The sequence below is a fragment of the Hippocampus comes genome, unplaced genomic scaffold (assembly GCF_001891065.2).
Source record: "Hippocampus comes isolate QL1 unplaced genomic scaffold, H_comes_QL1_v1.1 scaffold527, whole genome shotgun sequence".
NCBI lineage: Eukaryota > Metazoa > Chordata > Actinopteri > Syngnathiformes > Syngnathidae > Hippocampus > Hippocampus comes.
In genome coordinates, this window is record NW_017804903.1 from 69,937 (window position 1) to 85,781 (window position 15,845).

The window sequence follows — 15,845 nt, forward strand, 5'->3', positions numbered from 1 at the left end:
GTGCGTGCTTTCTGATGTGTGTGTGTGTGTGTGTGTGTGTGTGTGTGTGTGTGTGTGTGTGTGTGTGTGTGTGTGTGTGCGTGTGCGCGAGGAAGGGTATGATGTGGCTCTTTGCAGTAACTCAGTAAAAAAATTGGCTCTTCATCTCAGACTGGTTGGCCACCCCTGCCTTAGTTCATGCTACACGCGGCTTGGTAATGAAGTGCTGCACCCACCAGCGAAAATGCTATTGTGACACTAATTTGCAGGTATACTTCCATTATGCTTGACATGGAGGAGATTGTCTCAAAAGATGTTTCGGGTGAATAGGAGTAATCTGGAGTCGAGTAGGTTCCTGCGCGCTGAAATCCGTAACAGCACAGCTCAAGTGGGTAGATTGATGTAGGATGGAACACATATGGGAATCGCTGTGTTAATTGTTGTGGGAAGGGGGTGGGGGGGGGCGGTATTTATTATCCTCAACTACTTAATGGCTGGTAGCCCATCAAGATGTTTTGCGGACGTGTCAGGGAAGTCAATAATCCAGACTCAAGAGTGATTGTAAGCAGACACTAACGCATATGAAGCAGAATGATTTGCTGTTGACTTCAAATCCCAGCGCACCCCAAGAGAAGCGTCGTGTTCGCCGCACGGTAATTTTTTTTTTTTTACAGGGCGACCCTTAAACAACGACAACGCACTGTGGCTTGCTTACAATTCATTCAAGGCCGAGATACTTTTCCGTCTCACCTGATGGCTGCTTCTGCGAGCTGGTTAGAGTTCATTTCATAAATGGAAGCTGTACGTTGGTTCGTTTATTTTAAAAAAAAAATTCATCTATTTTCATTTTTATTTGATTTCATGGACAAAGAACGTTTTTTTCCATTTTTTTTTTTTTTTTTAGTTCAAATGCACGTTTCTCGGAGAGGCGATAAACAGCTTGACCAATTACATCTGCTAACCTGCTGCTGGTTGTGAAGTGACTTGTTTACTCCCACCATACCATTAAAAAAATAAATCATAAAAAAAAAAACGTACACCATGTGCACATTTTTATTGGTCGTAAAAAGCATCATATTGAAAAAGTAACGGTACCAATGTCTGCAGATCTGAAAACGGTATTCAGTAGCATTTCACTGTGTCATTGATCTGGCAGATATATTTGAACATCAATTTTTTTTTTCCGCAACTCCTGCACTTCCCAACATTTCGCTTCGCACAAGTCCATCTAGGTCTCTTGAGTATATAAATATAATACTTCCCTGACTCATCACAGACCGTTTCAACTCGACTATCCAACGTCTCAGGCACTTCCATTGTGGATCCACTCCGTGTTTTGCATCCGGCCGGCTCTGGCTCAGCATGCAACAGCCAGCTTGTTATCAATAATTCAGAATTGAAGGAAGGTAGTTGAAAACATATGAAAGGTGAACATAGAAAGTGTTCCAGTACGTGGCTGTCACATTTCCAATCCAATTAGCCTCGAACGATTTGCGTGGAAGGCTGCATTTGTTTCCAAGTGAGCATCACCAAGTGGAGATTTGTGCTTGGCATTCGGGCGCACACGCCGTGCACTGACTCCTCTTCGTTCTTAATTACTTTCCTGTTTATATTGAAGTTTCCGCAGGAGACGTATGAATAATGAATGGTCTTACCTTAATAGAGATTCCAAGCTGCCACACAGAGATGTCAATACTGACTCAATGAAGTGCGAGTCCCGAGGGTGCATAGAGCAGCCAAAAACTGTCGTCAAATAAAAGGAGTGGAACTTTCGGTTAATTTTAGTCAAGTTACCAAAAAAAAAAGGCTGTGGTTGAATTGCTGAGATATTGTAAGCTGAAATGCAGGCGGAGGGGCGACACAGATGACAGCGCATGCATGTTGTTTGTTGTCATCTGGGACTTCGACATTCCACTTCATATTTAATTTGTCACATCATCCCAGGAGGCTGAGCTTCCTTGAAGCGTTTTTTTCCCATCTGATGCCTCTTCGAACACTTTTGAGACTTGAAGGATGATAATCCGGGCTACTATGCGGGCGTCTTAATTATGCTCCCACCTAACATTTCCGTGGGGACGTCTTCAAACGTTTGAATTCCCCTTGAATATTTTTTATCTCCTTTTAGACTCGATTTAGAACAACTCTGCCTGGGAGCGTGTTGAATTCGGCCTGAAAAGGAGCACGCCCCGCCCCCCTCGTTAGCTCTTTATGAAGCTTTAGCATAGACTGTACGTTCTTTGCTCGTCGAATAAAACTAAAAAACCAAAATAAATAAAATTATGACCGCTGTGTTTTTGTTATGATTCTGAAACTGACGAAAGCTTGTTTTCAACGTCATTTTTGTCCTCTGCGTCTTTCACACTTGAAAGTTGAGGGGTTTGTTGTTTTGAGTGGAAAGCTCTATCTACTTTACGAACGGCAAAAGGAGAGATGGAATCCTTTAAATACAGTTTTATTAAGAGGGAGAAAAAAGACGTCGGAGAGATGGAATCCTTTAAATGCAGTTTTATTAAAAGGGAGAAAAAAAACGTCGGTAGCGCAGCACGTTCGAGAACACAACTTCTTCCGGTAACGAAACACACTTCCTGCTTCTCTTCAGCCAATCAGACGCAAGCAACATAAGAACGTTTCAACAATTATCAAACAGAATATAGTTTAGGTAACTATAAAATAAAGTAATATAATGCTCAAATATAAAATGAGAATAATCAATAATATAACATAAGCTTACACACGTTCTACAAAAGATCCCGTGTGCGTTGCCGGTGTAGCATATGGCCGTATACCATACTGCTCGCTTCACGGTGTTACGGCAGTGTCGCAAAGCAGTGGTTGAGTGACTGCACACAACTGTTACGGCAGTTGAATAAAGAGCGTTGACAAAGCAAATCGTCTCCTCACGTTTTTAGACAAAACACCCGGAAACGCACCAGAAAATAAACTAATAAATAAGTCTTCCTCCACGAGAGGCAGACACAGCTCTTCACGCTTTCGACTCGGCTTCATTCTCACGGAGCGCCCCTCCGGGAGCGGGGGGAGGTTACATCTTGTGCTCTTCACACCTCTCTAAACTTGACAACATGAGGAAGCATGAAATATTGAACAGATGCACAGCCGTGTTCGGGCGGTCAGCTAAGCGGATGAACGCGAAGAAGGGGACAAGTGTGAATGAAAGCAAAAAGTAACAAAACGCAGGCGGGCTGCTGTTATGAAGGTGGATTTGGCGAGGTGACACAAACCTGTCAAATTTCTTTCGAGTCAGATGCGTCAATTGGAAGCAGAGCAACGAGGGAGTGCGGTGGCGTCTCTGGCATGAAAAGTTGAGCGGGTCACCACAGTGGGCGCTTTACATTTTTAAAATCAAGACCGCAATCTATTTTATGCATAGCCAAATTAAAGGTATGAATAAAACCTTTAATTCAATTTCTGTCATGCCGTTGTGTTTCTCGTAAAATGTCTTGATCCTCTTCAGTGATGAAAAGTTGCTCTCAGACCGAGCTGTGGTCATGGGTGTTGCAATCATAATTTGGAGTGGTGACACAGTTAGGTTAGTTGTCATAAATCAGCCGCAGCAGAGACAGCGGTGACACAGGTTAGTTGTCATAAATCAGCCGCAGCAGAGACAGAGCGTTTGCCAACATGCAACTCTTGAGTGACTGGACAGGCATTTGAGCACAATTTTGAGCTTAATTTTATTTCCAATTGGCCAGATTTGATTTGCTGCTTCTAATTCAGCACATGGATTTACTGAATTTACTGGAAAGTGTGCTGTCTGCAAACTGTGCTGCAAAATCTCTCTTCCAATTGAGTCACTACGGCATCATCAGCTTCTTTCATAACCGCTGGATACATGCTAAAGAAACAGCTGGCTCAGAAAGAACCGAATTTGGATCATAAATGGACTGATCCACAATTTGGGCGAATTGGAATCAACTTTCTGCATTATTTTTGTTGTTTTTTTTTAAAATCCTAACTGTTTTTCTGAATCAAAGCAATTTTTGTTACACAACGAGCAGGAACAATATTTGGCAAGTGGATGTTCAATATGGACCCCAAATTGAGTGTGTTCAAAGACATAATGAGGTTGATTGATGATACACCCGCTAAAATTGAGTTAAAGTAATGGAAAGTCGAAAAAGAAAATTGGTCGAGACAGGAAAAACCACACACACACACACACACACACACACACACACACACACACACACACACGTTTCTTCATTTTGTGGCCCTTCCTACACACCATCTTTCACAATTTCCTTTTGTCTCCCGCTTCCTGGGCCGGCCACACGTTTACCTCGCCGCATCCCATGAGCCAAAGTGACAGGTGTCATAAGGGGCTCCGCTGATACTGGCTAAGGAAGCTGACCGCGGAAAACCAGTCAGCTTGCGTTGCGCTCACGGTGACAGCTGGAAACAGCAGCAGAAAAGGAGGGTCAGTGCCTCTGCCAAGGAGGTTACGCTCTGCCTTTGATGTACAGTATGCGCAACTCACTGCCGACAGTGTTGGATCGAGCAAACTGGAGAGTTGATGACACTGCTTCCCAACCAAGATTGAGCCAAGGCACATTGGGAAAAAAAAAATCTCATGGCAAAGAACCAAAATTGTAAACCCCCCAGCGAACCCGAACTAGGAATAACAACAACATAAACAAATGATTGACCTTGAAAATGTTCATACTTGCTCACATCAAAAGTTTAAACCACAGGTGTCAAAGTCAAGGCCCGGGGGAAAAAAAATCTCATGGCAAAGAACTGAAATTGTAAACCCCCCAGCGACCCGAACTAGGAATAACAACAACATAAACTAATGATTGACCTTGAAAATGTTCATACTTGCTCATTTTAGTTCAAACCACAGGTGTCAAAGTCAAGGCCCGGGGGCCAGATGCGGCCCACCGTGTAATTTTATGTGGCCCGCGGGAGCAAATCATGTGTGTCAACTATCACGTTTCTTGCTGATATCTGTACCAAAATGTGAAATTGTCAATGGTAATAAATAACGTTGAGATTTTGCACCGGCCCTCCGAGGGAAGCTGTAACTCTGAAGTGGCCCGCGACAAAAAATGAGTTTGACACCCCTGGTTTAAACTGTCACTATACCATCAACTGTGATCCTGTAAAGCAGGGGTGTAAACTCATTTGGCCAATTCGGAGTTACGTCTTCCCTTGGAGGGCCGTTATGATAGTGAAACCGCAAAATTGACTTTTGAAATCAGTCGAGCCATTTATAACAGTTTGTTCAATTATTGTTCGAGTGAGTGGAAACTGTGTCAGAAAATTATTGCAAAATCACATTATTTATTACACATGACAATTTAACATTTCAGGACACATTTTAGCAAGTTGACACACATGATTTGCTTTCGCGGACCACATAAAATGACCTGGCGGGCCACATCTGGCCCCCGGACCTTGGGTGTGACACCTGTGCTGTAAAGGGAATTTAGAAATGATTTTCTAAATACATGCGTGATGAGAATTGCCAGAAACGGGTGGAAACACTGAGAATCAGACACGAATTGTGATGATGTGGCGTATTCATCATGTGCCTCGTTGGCAACTGAGCAGCGCGTGGTTTGAGCATGTGGAGTGAACGGCTCGATTTTTCACCATTCTCGAGCCTCGTTTGATGTACTGATGTGTCTTTTTTATAATTGACACAATATCAGCCTAAAAAAAAAACAATGTGTGACAGATGATTTGATTTCGGAAAAATGTGTACTTTAGCAGAAAAACACTAATAGGTGCTGTTATCAATGAATATCTGAGGATAGTTCACACACGAAAACCCCCCACAAAAATGTGAATTTGCATATAGCAAACCGCGAATAGGCAGGGGTTGACTTAATACAGGTAACTCATTGTAAATAATGATGAATAAATGGATTTGTTGTACTTCTGCCACCTAGTGGAAGAGCATTTATTTGTTCTGCTTGTCACGATACATCACCGGCATAGATAGTTGAACATTTGCATTTTATTTATTTTTATTTTTTTTGCAGTGAGCAAATCATTTTCTGACCAATTCACGCAAATTGGATTATCTGCCACAACCCACTAATTTTCCGCAGCATGGATGGTTGGGAAACAGTTTTTATTTTATTTTCCATTTCATGCACCGATAATGATAACTTGTAACCCGAAAACATGAAAAGCTGTCCACTGCCGTAACCGCAGCCCCTGAAAGGGTTAAAAATAAAATAAGAGAAATGAACGCGTGACCAACGATTGAACGGAGCAGTCTCGGTTCTGAGTAAAGGGGAGAAAAAGCCGCCCCTTTGTGGAGGATAAATAACAGGCAATCCTTTCACAGAGTCAAGCAATTCCACAAGTGACACCCGAACAATGCCGCAAAGCCACTCGCTCTCCGGCAGGATTTCGAAACCAAATCACACAGTCGGAAGGAAATGACAATGACAGATGTGCAGTTCAGTGCTGCTTTGAGGATGTCAGGGGACGTATCATCGACTCGATTTCCAGTTCCAGTTCCAGCTGTTTTAAGATGGATGGCAGCACAAAACAGAAGGCCTAACTGCCACAAAGCACCGAAGCGCTATTATTATTATGATTCCTCCTGACGTACAATAATGAGTCAAATGAAACATTTCATTTACACCGACTTCATCTTTTATTTGTCATTAGGTTGAGTCCCGACTAAATCTCTCGTAAACATGCTGTGCTCTGTGCCATTCGAGTCCAGAGTCAGTGTGGCATTTTAAAAATCTCATTCGCAGCATAAATCACACACGATCTGCATAGACTTGCTCATAAACTCATAGATGGGTGTAAAAAACATGCGAGATCAACAAACGGTGTCATTTCACTTCTCTATTCTGGCTCAGATAGCTCGAAAATTAAAAAGTGGTTGAGTTGCGGTATTTGCATAAATATGATATATGTGCGACGGTAGCTCAATGTCATACAGTAAACATTGTAAAAATAGTTCCACCCATGTTGTCCATTACAGAGTGGAATTTAAACGAGCAAGTCAATATTTCGAAAATAATTGTCGCAAGAGGCGTCTGAAAACTCAATACTTGTGACAAAATCGTTACTTTTGAAAGCTAGCTTTTCCCTGTTTTGCAAACATGTAGCACCGGAAAACAAACATTGTCCTGACAATTAAATTTGAATCAATCACTAAATTTTTTTTGTTTTGCCATGTCCTGTTACCAATTCATGTAAACAGCATGTAACATAAGCAACGTAATAGCTAATGACTCGCGCGAAAATGAACAGAGAAGCTAGCTAACATGGCCGTAGGTTCCTCACAGTGAGTTTGATCAATTGAAATTTAACAAGTGGGGAGTCAGCGCATTAGTCACCTCATTATCATGCTAATCCCACCATTTAGAGAGAGACCGTACGCCCTGGAAGGAAGCATGCTAATGTCGTCTGTCTGCGACTTCATAAGCATGTCACTCAACTTTGCCACATGAATAATATTAACGGAAGAGTCGCCACTGTCCCGGTTTGAATTTACGTCTGACTTGAACGATAAATGAGATTAATTTGTCTCTTCACGTTAGTTTTCTTTGAGCAGGGTATACAGCTATTGTTAGCTAGCAGATCAATTTATTATTTATCACAGGAAGTAAATGTCTGGCTATGACTAGAAGAGTATCAACTGGGTGCGTTGAGTGTGTCTAAAACGTCACTCACCAGTCACTCAACACAACAAACATTCCGAACCGCAACATCGTGAACAGATGAGCTAACAGTTAGCCTACGCCCTTGAACAGCATTTCTTCATCTGCTACGACATTCTTCTTTATTTTTTCGAGCAGTCTGGATTCACTGGAGCGCCATACTGCCTCCAACAGGTTTCATCAAAGTCAAAATAGTTTGGACTGATCAAGGAAATGATCTTTTTCAAAATGTGGCTTTAGAGCAGGTTAAGGAAATGACAATGACAGATGTGCAGTTCAGTGCTGCTTTGAGGATGTCAGGGGACGTATCATCGACTCGATTTCCAGTTCCAGTTCCAGCTGTTTTAAGATGGATGGCAGCACAAAACAGAAGGCCTAACTGCCACAAAGCACCGACGCGCTATTATTGTTATGATTCCTCCCGACGTACAATAATGAGTCAAATGAAACATTTCATTTACACCGACTTCATCTTTTATTTGTCATTAGGTTGAGTCCCGACTAAATCTCTCGTAAACATGCTGTGCTCTGTGCCATTCGAGTCCAGAGTCAGTGTGGCATTTTAAAAATCTCATTCGCAGCATAAATCACACACGATCTGCATAGACTTGCTCATAAACTCATAGATGGGTGTAAAAAACACGCGAGATCAACAAACGGTGTCATTTCACTTCTTTATTCTGGTTCGGATAGCTCAAAAATTAAAAAGTGGTTGAGTTGCAGTATTAGCATAAATATGATATATGTGCGACGGTAGCTCAATGTCATACAGTAAACATTGTAAAAATAGTTCCACCCATGTTGTCCATTACAGAGTGGAATTTAAACGAGCAAGTCAATATTTCGAAAATAATTGTCGCAAGAGGCGTCTGAAAACTCAATACTTGTGACAAAATCGTTACTTTTGAAAGCTAGCTTTTCCCTGTTTTGCAAACATGTAGCACCGGAAAACAAACATTGTCCTGACAATTAAATTTGAATCAATCACTAAATTTTTTTTTATTGCCATGTCCTGTTACCAATTCATGTAAACAGCATGTAACATAAGCAACGTAATAGCTAATGACTCGCGCGAAAATGAACAGAGAAGCTAGCTAACATGGCCGTAGGTTCCTCACAGTGAGTTTGATCAATTGAAATTTAACAAGTGGGGAGTCAGCGCATTAGTCACCTCATTATCATGCTAATCCCACCATTTAGAGAGAGACCGTACGCCCTGGAAGGAAGCATGCTAATGTCGTCTGTCTGCGACTTCATAAGCATGTCACTCAACTTTGCCACATGAATAATATTAACGGAAGAGTCGCCACTGTCCCGGTTTGAATTTACGTCTGACTTGAACGATAAATGAGATTAATTTGTCTCTTCACGTTAGTTTTCTTTGAGCAGGGTATACAGCTATTGTTAGCTAGCAGATCAATTTATTATTTATCACAGGAAGTAAATGTCTGGCTATGACTAGAAGAGTATCAACTGGGTGCGTTGAGTGTGTCTAAAACGTCACTCACCAGTCACTCAACACAACAAACATTCCGAACCGCAACATCGTGAACAGATGAGCTAACAGTTAGCCTACGCCCTTGAACAGCATTTCTTCATCTGCTACGACATTCTTCTTTATTTTTTCGAGCAGTCTGGATTCACTGGAGCGCCATACTGCCTCCAACAGGTTTCATCAAAGTCAAAATAGTTTGGACTGATCAAGGAGATGATCGTTTTCAAAATGTGGCTTTAGAGCAGGTTTGTTGGTTTTCATTAGTTTTGATTTTGGGGGAAATGCTTCATTTTAGTTTTCATTTTATCTGTTTTAGAATTACATTTAGTTTTTTTTCCATACATGTCAGATTTGTGGAGTGCAAAATTAAAAATGATTCTGTAATGAAGTAAACTACATTTGCCACACAACTCTTTGATCTTTTTACAGTAATACCAGAATAAAGACATTGCACCCAAAAGCTCATTTAGAAAATTAATCGATTAAGATGAAAACGAAGGACATTTTAACGACAACTGTGGTTAGTGTTACAAACATAAAATGTTGTTTCAGTTAGTTATAGATTTTTAAATAGCACTCCCGCGCTCCCATTTTCATTTAATTTCTTGGATGAATTTTTTTTTTCCATTTTAGTTTGTTATTTCTTACCTATTACCTTGGGACTGACACAAGAGCAGTGAAATCCATTTTGCCCCACGACGCAAAATAATCCATGACCGATCCCGCGCAATCCACATCATTCTTTATGATCCACTGATGTCAGTGACAGTAACTTTTAAGAGTACGGTACTCAACGGGACTAACTCAAAAAGAGATCAATTGCGATAACTGACGGCCTTACCTCTAAAAGATGCCGTGACACGGTCCCATAATCCACCGCCTCTGCCCTTCACACACTAGCTGCATCGGAGGCTTGAGTGACAGGAGAGAAGAGGCCTTGAGAATCCAACAACCAAACCCAAACACTCACTCACTCACTCACACACATGAAGCCGCAACTGCACAGCAACAACGAAAACACAAAAAAAAGTCACCCTCATCCCTCACCTTCTCTGTCCTTCCGCCTCCTCATTTGTAATCTATCCGGAAGCAGCCGTTGTTCTCCAATGTCCGGAGGGGGCGCCTCCAACGGCGGGCCACAAATACAGCGTGAAAGTCACATCGCCTTGGCAGCCAGGCGGTAAATACACTGAGAAGAGTATACGCAGAGCTTGTTAGTCATGCTTCCTAATTAAGGTCGTGAAGAGAGAGAGAGAGAGAGAGAGAGAGGGCGGCCCGGTGTCCAGTGGTTAGCGCGTCAACCTCACAGTGCAGAGCTACCGGGTTCAATTCCAGCTCCGGCCTACCTGGGCGGAGTTTGCATGTTCTCCCCTGGCCTGCGTGGGTTTTCTCCGGGTACTCAGGTTTCCTCCCACATTCCAAAAACATGCATGGCAGGCTGATTGAACACTAGTCTAAATTGTCCCTAGGTGTGAGTGTGAGCGTGGATGGTTGTTTGTCTGTGTGTGCCCTGCGATTGGCTGGCAACCGGTTCAGGGTGTCCCCCCGCCTACTGACCGAAGATGGCTGGGAGAGGCTCCCTTTTATATGGTGACCCTTGTCACCATATAAAATGAGTTGCAGGCAGTATATATTTTTTGGACCTCATATCAATTAGTTCTGTCTTTGTCTCATCAGACCAGAGAATTTTCTTTTTAGTGCTCTGACAGTCCTTCAGGTGCATTTTGGCAAATTTCAAGTGGGCTGCCATATGCCTTTTACAAAAGGAGTGGTTTCCGTCTGGCCGCGAAATCATTCAGGCCTGATTGGTGGGGTCCTGTTGAGATGGTTGTAGCTTCTGGAAGGTTCTCCTCTCCCCACAGAGGATTGCTGAAGTTGTGACAGAGTGACCATCAACTTCTCTGACAACACCTGACGGACGGCCAGTTCTTGGAAGAGCCCTGCTGGTTCGGAACGTCCTCCGTTTACGGATGATGGAGGCCACTGTGCTCATTGGAATCTTTGAAGCAGCAGAGGTTTTTGCTCTACACTTCACACCAGATTGATGCATTGAGACAATCCTTTCTCAGTCTCAATCCTCTCCAATGAAGGTAGAAGAACCTTTCAAGGATGATCACTTGGAAAGATGATGCATCTGAGCTCAATTTTGAGTTTCGCGGCAAATGGCTGTGAATACATGGGATTTGAAAAGTGTTTTTTTTTTTTTTTTAATTTGTCTTATGGAATGTTTAAATTTCTATTCATTGAGAAAACGTGATTTTCAAAAGCACAGGGCAACGTGCAGTGACAGGTGAGGGAAGTGTTCCTTCTCGGGGCGGCGCCCACGGACACTTTTCTCCTCTGAAGCAGAATAACTGCATCATATGGACAACGGCATCCATGGACGCGATGTACTTCTTTGCTATGACTCGGAATGCTTTCTTTGTCGCTCATGCGGGGTGACAGGCGGAATTTGCGTCACACTTTCGAATAGATGCTGTACTCGTTAAAGAGTTTGGCAACGTGACATGTTTCAAGGTCCATTCATTCCATCGGAGTGGGGAAAGAGCCACTCGTTGTCAGACCACAAACGGGCGCAACAGCGACACCCTGTGGCACATGCGCGCTGCATCAGAACGAGGCACTTTTCGAATTCAGGACTGTCGTCATTTTGTCGTGCGGTTTGGACAGATTTCGCATAGCGAGGGAAAAAAAGGCATGCGAAATAGTTCGGACCTCGATCAAAACTTGAGAAACATAAAAGGGACTCCATCAGAATGTAACAGCTGGGCAGGAGACGCTATTCTAATTACATGTCCGTTCTGGGCCTCTCTAATTTCCTTTCTTAAGCACTTTTTAATAGCGCCGAGCGATTATAAAAGTGAAGTATGAATAAAAGCTTCATAAACATCGCGTTTTGTGCGGTGTCCGACTGCATCACGGCGCGTGTGTAATTAACAAGCCGGTTGATTATGGGAGGAAAGAGACGATTAAAGGGAGATGACGCCATGACGTGCTTTATGGCGGGTTATTAAAAGTTAAAGTTAGCGTCTGAGGATGAAGAAAGGCGGGGGGCATTGCAACTCTCGAGGTGAAACGAGACGCTCCCAAAAAAAAAAAAAAAAAAAATCACAGTGCGCTCTGCGTTTTCTCGATTAAACAATAAAAATACTGTTTAACAATACAGTGGGGTCTTCAAATATTCTATTGAAACTGTCGTTAGTTCCTGCCAGTTCATGCGGCATTTTCTTTTCACGTTTGCCTTCAGCATGTGCAATGCGTGCTCAATCGGATTCAGGTCAGGTGATTGACTTGCCACACTCAACATATAATCTATGCATGAAAGAACAAAACAAAAACTCTGGTTGCTTTTGCGATATGCTTCGGGTCATTGTCCATCCGCACTGTGAAGCGCTGTTCGTGTCCTGAAACATTTGGCCGTATATGAGCAAGAAATAATGTCCGAAATGCTTGAGAATTCGTCCTGCTGCTTTTGTCAGCAGTTACATCACAAGGAGTGCAAATACAGGCAATATTTTGGATTACCTTGAGCGACACTACACGCGGAATAGGCGCAACCTTTCCTCATTAAGATAACACTTGATTTAAAACCCGTCATTTTCCGGAATTATGTTTTTTTTTGCCGCAAATCCCTTCAGCTTGTCCGGAAGCAATTTTGTTTCCCATTTAGTTCTGTCTTTGTCGTTCTTGTAAATTGTGTGCCGAGTTCCACCCACGGAAACATTTTTTCCCCCCCGAGCAGATTGAACAATATATTTCTTATCTGCCAGAAGTTAAAAAATTGATTGTTTCTTTCCCTTTCCAAGAATTAAGTTTTAGTTTATAAAAACAAAAAGTCAACAGCTGTTTGTTGTCCTACAAATCGAAGGCCTGTGTGTGTATGTGTGTGTGTGTGTGTGTGTGTGTGTGTGTGTGTGTGTGTGTGTGTGTGTGTGTGTGTGTGAGAGAGTTCACACAAAAACGAAATTTTTGGCAATCTCCTGCTAATAGAAGAAAATAAATAAATAAATAAATGCCACACTCAATTTAGCTCATCAATACGTGCACGGCGCTTTCACAACGGTTGCAGCTGTAACAAAGCGCTTTACAGAGCACGTGACAAAAAAAAATGTGATAAAATTCGATCTCGCACACACACGCGCGCACGCACACGCGCACACGCGCACACACACACACACACACACACACACACACACACACACACACGCACGCGGACGCGATGGTCTCGACAAAATTACATCTCAGTCCCTTTTGCAAATTTGCACTACATCCTGATAACCACAAGGGGGCAGCATAATTTCACTTTCCACCGACAAGGGGAAATGCTTGTCATTGACCGCTGTCAATTGGACTCAAGCAGCTCCAAATCCACATTGTGTTGATTCCTTGGGAAAAAAAACGAGAGAGAGAGAGAGAGCGAGAGAGAGAATTACATCAGTCTCCTCATTTTGATCCATCGTTTGCAAATGTGTACAACATTTTGATAACCACAAGGGGGCAGCATAATTTAATTGAAAATGTCATTTTCCTCGTTTTGTACTTCATATTGACGGTCTACTGGGACGTTTAGCAATTAGGTTTCATTTTATTTCACTTTAGAGTTCAATACATTGGCATTAAACGTGTTTGTTTTCAAACTTTTAGAGTTGACCAACCACCGGACGACTGAATCAATGTCTGAAGGCATGTTTTAAGATAAAAGGTAAGATTGCAAATAGAACCCACGATGATAACATCTGCTGAAACCACAGAATAGAACAAAATAGTTTTTTTTTTAAATGCCTTATGAGGGTTGTGAATGAATGAATGAATGAATGAATGTGTCCGTGCTCGTTTGTTCTGACAACTGTGTTCTTTCTTTCCTCCAGGGCGATTAAAGCAATTGCAGGCAGAAGGCTTCTCAAGGGGCAGTAGACAGAGTGCTCCTTCAGATCTGTTTGCCTTATTTAGCTTGAGAATCATTGATATGAATGCACCAAGCCACACTACGGCCGTTTCTTCTATGCATTTGGTCAATTGTTATTCTGCTCTTTCCAGACAGACAGTCATTATATTCGGGAGGGGAGTGTGTGCGTGTGTGTGTGTGTGTGTGTGTGGGGGGGGGGGGGGGGGGGGGGGGGGGTTGTTTTCTGAAACCCTGATCAGAAATTCATATTAGCAATCGGCATGGCTGCTGAAGATCAGTCATTATCACTGTTTTCGTAATGCGCTGCGAAACAGGATTAGCGTCCCAGGATCGTTTCACAAAGAGACAGTGAGGGCAAACAGGAGTGCAAAATCATTCTTCACAAACCTAATCAGAATCATTTAGCGTTGCCTTCCGATGTGAGCAGATTATGGAATTCGACAATACAGTACGCTGCCAAAGCGCATGAGGCTTCTTTTGGAATACTGATCTGACTGTGCTTTGGCGCGGTCTTCAGGAGCATCACACAATTTCCCCACACGAGGGATTCTTACAAAAAGTGGGAATTCTGAGCGGCACAAAACCTTCACGTATCTTGCTGGAAATTGAAACACATGTCACAAAAAGCCTACTAGAACATCTGAAATCCATTTGGGGTTAACAGGAGACACATATTCACAGGTTACTCATTAACATGAGTTCAAATGTGATTGGATAATTCTGAGCGCAATCAAATCCACAGGGGGTGTGCACACTTTTGCAACATTTTTTTCCTTACTTCACTTGAGTTGGACAAGTTACGGGTGACATTAATGGTGGAAAAGTTTGGGAATGATTTATCTTGGTTTCAGTTTTTCATCTCACAAAATCTGGCATTTGAGCAGGGGTGTGTAGACTTTTTATATCCATGGTAGATATAGTAGATGGGAGGGGGAATGGTTTATTACCTTATTTTAAATAAAACAACCAAATTTGGGGAGCAATTTGGTAGAACTAGATAATTTCAAAGTATTTTGTCGTCCAAGGAACGGCGTGACGATATTTATCTGCTCAATGTGACAATAGCGTGGAAGCAGGAGCCCAGAATATTTAGGAGAGTTGAGGTCAAAGTTTACCATCGACTAATAATGAGTTGATTATCCCCCCCACCCCACCCCCCGTTAAGGTATTCCGGTCAAATGCCTATTCCTCATTACAAGCATTTACTCCCAAAGGGAAAAGGCAAGAGCTGCACATAAACAACGACAACAAAGACGAAAATGTTCCTCCAAAAAGTTAGATAGTTTGTGTTTTCACAAAATGCGAAAAATACTTGAAAATGTCAGTGGTGTGGCTTTGGGGAAATGAAAGTTTGTTGCCTTTAATTTGAAGTGGAAGGCTAATATTAGCCACGGAGCCTTTTCAAACAAGAACAACACGGTCGGTTTGGGAGGCCAATATTGGTACGGTGAAGCAATAAGGCTTGCTGGGGCAGGGAGGCATATTCCCCACGTAGCATTTACTGGTCACAATCAAGATAGTGAGCCCATTGACATTGCCTTCAGAAGTCATTCTCACTCCCACCACAGCAAAACAAATGACCACCAAATACATACATACAGTATCTCTCGATCTATCTAGCTAGATATAGATAGCTAGCTAGCTATATCTATATCGCTATTTAGCTAGCTATATGTATCTCTATATAGCTAGCTATATATAACTAGCTATATCTAGATATACTGTAGCTAGCTATATATATAGCTAGCTATATCTAGAAATAGCTAGCTAGCTAGCACACTCTCTCTCTCTCTCTCTCTCTCTCTCTCTCTCT

General features: G+C 42.4%; 2 long non-coding RNA genes across 2 annotated transcripts in view; one reads left to right on the plus strand and one right to left on the minus strand.

The window, feature by feature from the left end:
- The window catches only part of LOC109524257 (uncharacterized), a 110,963-nt gene that overhangs the window by 49,323 nt on the left and 45,795 nt on the right, over nt 1-15,845 (minus strand). Inside the window, exons 5-8 of the long non-coding RNA XR_002169929.1 lie at nt 13,464-13,511; nt 10,174-10,315; nt 9,968-10,062; nt 1,635-1,722 (exon numbers count right to left, since the gene is read on the minus strand). This is a non-coding gene — a long non-coding RNA (uncharacterized LOC109524257). The remainder of the gene's footprint in view (nt 1-1,634; nt 1,723-9,967; nt 10,063-10,173; nt 10,316-13,463; nt 13,512-15,845) is intronic.
- Nucleotides 2,561-15,845, plus strand: part of LOC109524259 (uncharacterized) — an 18,989-nt gene continuing 5,704 nt past the window's right edge. Inside the window, exons 1-3 of the long non-coding RNA XR_002169930.1 lie at nt 2,561-3,526; nt 3,572-4,092; nt 10,951-10,953. This is a non-coding gene — a long non-coding RNA (uncharacterized LOC109524259). The remainder of the gene's footprint in view (nt 3,527-3,571; nt 4,093-10,950; nt 10,954-15,845) is intronic.